Genomic DNA, 6,406 nt, shown 5'->3' on the forward strand with positions numbered 1-6,406 from the left:
GAGCCGAAATGTGATCTTGCAGTTGATGGAGAGGCAAAAGAAAAAACAAGTCCTCCAAAATGAATCTGGAATCTCATGTGACCGTTCAGGTTCATCCCTTGAGAGTTTGGTGACAAAGTGAAAAAATAACATCTTAGTCATCACTCACTATTCCACTGTGTCACCAAACATTTTGCCAACACTAAGAGGTTTTGAAGCCCTCCTGGCAGACCCTGGGTCTCCCCCCAAAAAAAGCCATCATTGTGACACTGCCTGTTCTCTCTCATCTGGCTTGTCGAGATAATGTGTAATTGTATGGAATTATGATAATGAAATGCCTTCAGCAGCGTTGCATCAAACATCACAGCTTCTATTTTGGTTGCCATATCTGCCTTCCAGATTAGCCTGCATTATGCATGATCTGCACATGCATTCCAGTAATGTATCCCCACTCAACGCACTCATCCATCTGTGCACAAGCTGGAGCAAACTCCATGTAAAGGCTGTACTGTGTATGTAATTGTATAGGAGGTGCAATAAACTGTCAGATAGACATATCTGAGCAGCTTAGAGAGGGACGTTGGAACAGAGACTGTTTTCATTATTAATCATTTAAACCTTCAGCTTCACCTTTCATCTTCCTCCCTACAGTCATAGATATGTATATATATAGATAGTTATATATATATATAAGGTCTCTGTGTGTGTGTGTGTCGTGGATGTGTGTGTGTGTGTGTGTGGTGTGCGTGTTTGTGTGTGTGTTCAATCCTAGGCCGGGATTTTCCTATCACTGAGCCCTGAACAGATTGTATCAGTTCAGGTGGAGCCTACAAGTGTCTCCCACAAGCTCAGTCGACATCCAAGAATCCCCTGGTGGATTCCTGATCACACAAACTGCTAATTAACTAGACGTGATGCAGATGAAACTGGTCTCAAACGTGTTCAAAAAGGCAGGTGGGAGATGAGTTTCAGCATGCATGAAGATGAGGTCTGATTGGCTTTCTTGTTGAGTTTTCTCTGTCTACCCCTGCAAGATTATTTCATAAATCCCCTCTCCAGTGTTCTCACTGACAGAGTACACAGTGTGTTTTTGCGTGTGGATGGAGGAGGGTTAATTGTGCATTGGTCTGGAAGGGCTGACATTATCTGGGAGGAGGTATTGATGGCTAGATTATTCCTTCCCACAAGGCAGCTGGAGCCGGGGCTGTGTTGGTGGCGTTGGACTCGGGACCTTTAAAAGCATTGACTTTTTTGCTGCACTCTGTGTCTCTGCATGAGAGAGAGGCAAGAAAACAAAGAGAGATCGACGCCAAGAGACAGATAGAGAAATTAAGAGATGGAGGAAAGGGGAAGTGAAAGGGTAGAACTAAAAAAATAAAGAATAGTCTTCCAGTAGATGGGTTGCAGCATGGAAGTAGAAAACGGGCTGTTTTTACTTAATGTCTGATATGTTATTTCCATATTAAAGCTGCAGTAGGTAACTTTTTATAAAAATAACTTTTTGTCGTATTTGATTAAACCTGTACTATATCCTGACAGTAGTAAATGAGAAAGATTACTCTGTGAAAAAATCAGGTTCTTCTGGCTCCTCCTAGTGCTCCTAATGGCATTTGTAAGAATCCACCGGCCTGAACAAAAACAACCAATCAGAGGCCAAGGAAGATAGTTGAGTCTCTTTACCAAATTTTTAAATACCGAAGCTGGAAATGAGACTCAATAATCAACTATCTTCAAGACACCAAACCAAAGCATCTTTCTATCTTTCTCTGTTTCGATTGGTTACCGCTTGCACATACAGCATTCACACTGTAGGAACAAGAAGAAAAACTGATTTCTGACTTGGAGGGGGACTTCAAGTTAGAGTCAAAAGTTAGAGTATTTTCTGACTAGAAACATAATCCAGAGCAGACAGCAACTAGTAAAAGGAAAAGTAAAATATTAAATAAACTATTTCTAGGAGACAGCTGAAAACTGTTAACAAGAATGAATAGAACCTAGAACAGCAAAGAGTGGGTCTTGTTGTAGGTGTATTTGTATGCATGAGATATATATTTTTTATATGATTAATAATCATGTTAATCAATCAGCCTGATTTAGAATGTTCACAGCTTATTTCCATCTTCTCCCTGTGCCTTTGACCACGGTTGGCTGCCATCAGTCAGGTAACACAGAGGTCCTAGTCTGAACACTGCATCATGTCTTGTCTTATCTGTCTCGGGGCCGTTATGCAACCATTATGAAGGGAGCTTCCTGTCTGGGGAGTTTCTGTGTTTCACACACATGAAGACAGTTTGCTACATGTCATTTCTATCAGAGGTCCTTACCAAAGCATTACTGTCTGTTAAGACTGCTGAGGTTCCTCTCCTGACTGCCACAAAGGTTACATTTTGACATTCTGTGGAGGAAGCTGTCATGTAGGAAGATTTCAAATACGATTCCTCCACTTTTCCTCAGAGTGGGTAATTCCTCTCTCTTTCCACCCCTCCTACATTACCTGTTTACTTTCCTATACCCCAACCTGTCCCTCTTGTCATTTCCCGACCCCCTCTCTTCTTCCATTTCATTCCCACATAAGCAAGTGTTCCCCTTGTTCCAGCCTTTAACAGCTTCCCCGGGCCTGCTGGTGTTTCCCATTGACACATTTGAGTATCAGCAGTAGCTTTAGAGGTGTGAAACTGAGAAAACTCTCACACCGCATTAGTTTTACACTTCTCCTCTCAAAACACTAACAAAAGGAGAGATGTTATCACATTTGTTCATGATTTTTAACCAGTTTTCTGTTGCTGTGGGAAAAAAACACTTTCTGCGTTAGACCGTATGCTCAAGTACTCCAAGGAAGAAAAACAACACATGATTTTTCTCTTATCTGGTATTAATGTAGCAAACATGATTGTACTTACTGGAATGATAGGCTTCAGTGTTCCAGAAAAGCGTCCCTTCAGGCTCAGATAAGTCAAAAGTAAAGGAATTAACATGAATGCCATTTTCCCCCGTCTTCTATTTCCCTTTAACTAGCAAGCAAATTCAATGTTAGTTTGTGGACTGTTTAAATTGCTGGCATGAGCTCAGCTGTAAGCTCAGTGATCTATAAAAGATCGGTCCCATAGTGTTTTGCTGGGTCAGTGCAAAATAGTGGCAGAGCAGACAAGTTCTCTGGAAAATTGACTGTTTGTGCTCTGCAAGGTGCCAGAAAAAGGCTCAAACGGACAGCTTTATTTCCCAAACAACAGATTCTTCAGGTGTTGAGGAATGAGAATTTAAGTCTGACAGTTTTACTTAGACTTAGAATTACAGACTTTATTTGTCATTTGGATTTGCATCAAAATGAAATTACGTTACAATGGCACATAGCACACAGGAATAGAGGAGAGGCAGTATGTACAGTCAAAAAAAATAGATATGCAGATATAAAACTTCTATATAAAAAAAACCCATAGATAAATATACTTGCACAATTTTAGTTGCCTATGTAAAATAAATTTTGTATATAATACAAGATAAAAAAATGCGATAATATATCTTTTGTATAAAAGACAGATAAAAATAACGCAATATAAAGGATATTAACAAAGATAAATATAATGTCCTGAAGTAGGGTTTGGTGGGTGAGAGGGGGAAGTGAAGGGGGAACTGGTCTATACGTGTTTCAGGCAGTCTTTATGGCATATGGAAAGAAGCTGTTGTTTGAGTCTGGCTGTTCTCCTCCGCAGCTGCGGAATCGCCTTCCAGAAGGGCCTTTGCAATGTCCTGGAGGGGAGGAAATAAGTCGCAATGAATCTATGTCTCCGCTGTCCTCGCACCACCCTCTTGTTAGGGTTTCTGATAGTTCATCATAAGTGACCAATTGAAAGAGGCCATATTGAATCTTTTTGTTAGCGGAGCACCGCTGAGCTAGATGGTGGATGGTCTAAACTGTGGTCCCTGCCAAAGTGGATACCATTCTCAAAGGCAGTGTGGCTTTCAGAGCTGGGGCATATGCAGAATGGAGGGGCTGGGCTGAAGATATGATTGCTGGTCCCGAAGTGCCATCCAATTATCCTTACCTGACCCCACTTTCAGAGGCTGTACTAGGCTCTGTATTAAAGAAAGAGTCTGAAAAGATACTAGTATCACATGAAACTCAGAAGACCTACCACATCGATTGGTACAATGCCATGCAGCATTCGTCGGGGCTAAATAGGCTCCAAAGTTAGGCTAAATTTTGTCGACGGAAACAACTGCATAGTGATTTTCAAGTGGCCCTTGACCTCTGACCTCAAAGATAGCAAATGAAAATGGGTTCTATGGGTACCCACAAGTTTCCCTTGAGTAGACATGCCCACTTTATGCTATCCCCATGCAATTTCGTCGCATGTGGCTATAGCACATAGGTCTATTTGAATATTTCTGCATACTCGCGTCCATAAACAGTGTTGGTATTGCATGAAATCGGAATGACAAGCTGAGACACCATACTTCATCTGCTATACCTACATAAGTCAATGCCGGCTTGTGCCACCGCGCCAAATAAGTCTCGGAATCACCCCCGTCGGCGCGTCAATCCTGTGAGGGGAGAGCTCGTAAGAGCAGCGGGGCTGCTACCTAACAAGAATTATGTCTTCATTATCTCAAATGCATGCTTCAATAACCTCATGGCTATTCTCCTATCAAGTATGATTGAGTTGTGATGGACCATGGTCAGCCATTGCGGTGCGCCGCGGGGCGCGCGAAGAGCGCGAAAACTCACACACACAACAATCGGCTTATGATTTCCTAAACCACACACAAAACCAAGGGATTCGTCTTGCGTTTTGTCCACAGCCCAACGATAGGACCTATTACAAGCTTCTTAAGATAGCTGGACTATCACTATCGTTTGCTGTGCTGCTACGGAGGCAGCTGCAGTTCCTAACCTGCGCGGTTGTGTCCGAACGTCTTCACAGGAGGGCACACCGGCCTTCCTCCGATGTTTTACGAGGGGCTTAAGAAAACATTTAAAAATATTACAACCTACGTCAGAGTATCTCCAGGAAATCTCTGTGCTCAATTTCTGTGACAGGAAAGATGCTGCGTATTAGATTCATGATATTTAGGGATGGTCCAGTGTGTACCACCATTCTCAGGGGCTCTAGCTTGTCAGAAATGTTGAGAGTACTGCAAGGCTCTACGTTTCCCATTTACAGGTATGGGGGTAAACTTTCATGTAGATGTATAATCACCGGATCCACGATGAAATATAAGAAGTAGCGGTTTGTGTTTTTATTACCGTTAGAACGTTCGAGCGATAGTTTTTACTCCACAGATCTCTCTTCAGGTCGACCTTTCCATGAAGTCATAATGTTAAGGAACTGCCCATCGCGTATGTCTACAGTAGCCCAGTACGGGACTAAACCCAAACACTGGAGTTCGCGCTGGCCACCATTCAGTTTTCCCCTTGCACCATACTGTCACTGCCGGATATCGCTTGCCCTTACTTGGAACTTGTTTCATGCTGCGATTCACTGCACTCACATCAGGGATGATCTTGATTTTAGCTCCATTTCGTTTGGAGTAAATTAATGGTCACATTATGTTTTCATAGTGATTTTTTTATACTTTTCTATTTGTTCTTTGGACGTACGCTACCATATTCTCTTTTCGCGTTTTCCTTTTTTTTTTACTATTACCATAACTCAGCTAATAAACCTCCATATCATAATCTACTATTGTTTAGTTATGTTGTTGAGTGTTTCCTGTTTTTTTTGTTGTGCTCTGTGGAGTACGTGGTCGCGGCAGGAGTGAGAATTGGAGTGTTTCTGTCGGTTGAAGTTCTGTGTGCTGTTCTCATGCTGGCACTGCACCTCACACTTCCAGCTCACACCAGTAGCATCTGTGTTGCATATTTTTCCAAACGCTTTCGCCATAGATCTTTTTTGTTTCATAGAAGGAATTTTCATCTACAAGAACCTGAATCCACTAAAAGTTAGATCAGCTGGCTGCTTAGTCTGGGAGAGAGAGCTCCTGCTTTTCCAACCTCCCTTAACTATGGAGATGAGGCCAACAACCAATCATCCCCTGTGAGGAGTACCTGAGAGAGTAAGGAGAGGAAGGCAGTAGGAAACAACAGTGAAAAAGCCATTCATATTAACAGTATAGAATACTCTTCTGCCTACAAAATATCTCTATGCAGCAATGAGGACGCTGCTCTTTCTCCTCAGTATTGGTAAATGCCTCACAGAGTCACGGTCCTGTGGTAGCAGCCTTAGTGGTGGCAGCAGTGCAGCCTTTGTGTCTGTGTTGTGTAGGAGAGAGCTTTCCACTGATACACAGAGGCAGTGCAGTAAACTGGCTTCTCTCTACTGCTGGAGAGACAAAAGAGGAGGAGGGCTGAAGCAGAGAGGCCAAGTGTGCTGATCATGTTTCTGGATTTACTGCCTCACTCTGGACGTCTGCTGGGAACATCTGCAAC

The 6,406-nt window shown here is 42.6% G+C and overlaps 1 protein-coding gene across 1 annotated transcript in view; it reads left to right on the forward strand.

Annotated features, from left to right (window-relative positions):
* The window catches only part of LOC118328043 (LHFPL tetraspan subfamily member 4 protein-like), a 9,721-nt gene that overhangs the window by 656 nt on the left and 2,659 nt on the right, over nucleotides 1-6,406 (forward strand). The gene's annotated exons all lie outside the window — the stretch shown is intronic.

The sequence above is a fragment of the Morone saxatilis genome, unplaced genomic scaffold (assembly GCF_004916995.1).
Source record: "Morone saxatilis isolate NCDOM2014 unplaced genomic scaffold, NCSU_SB_2.0 Contig18, whole genome shotgun sequence".
NCBI lineage: Eukaryota > Metazoa > Chordata > Actinopteri > Moronidae > Morone > Morone saxatilis.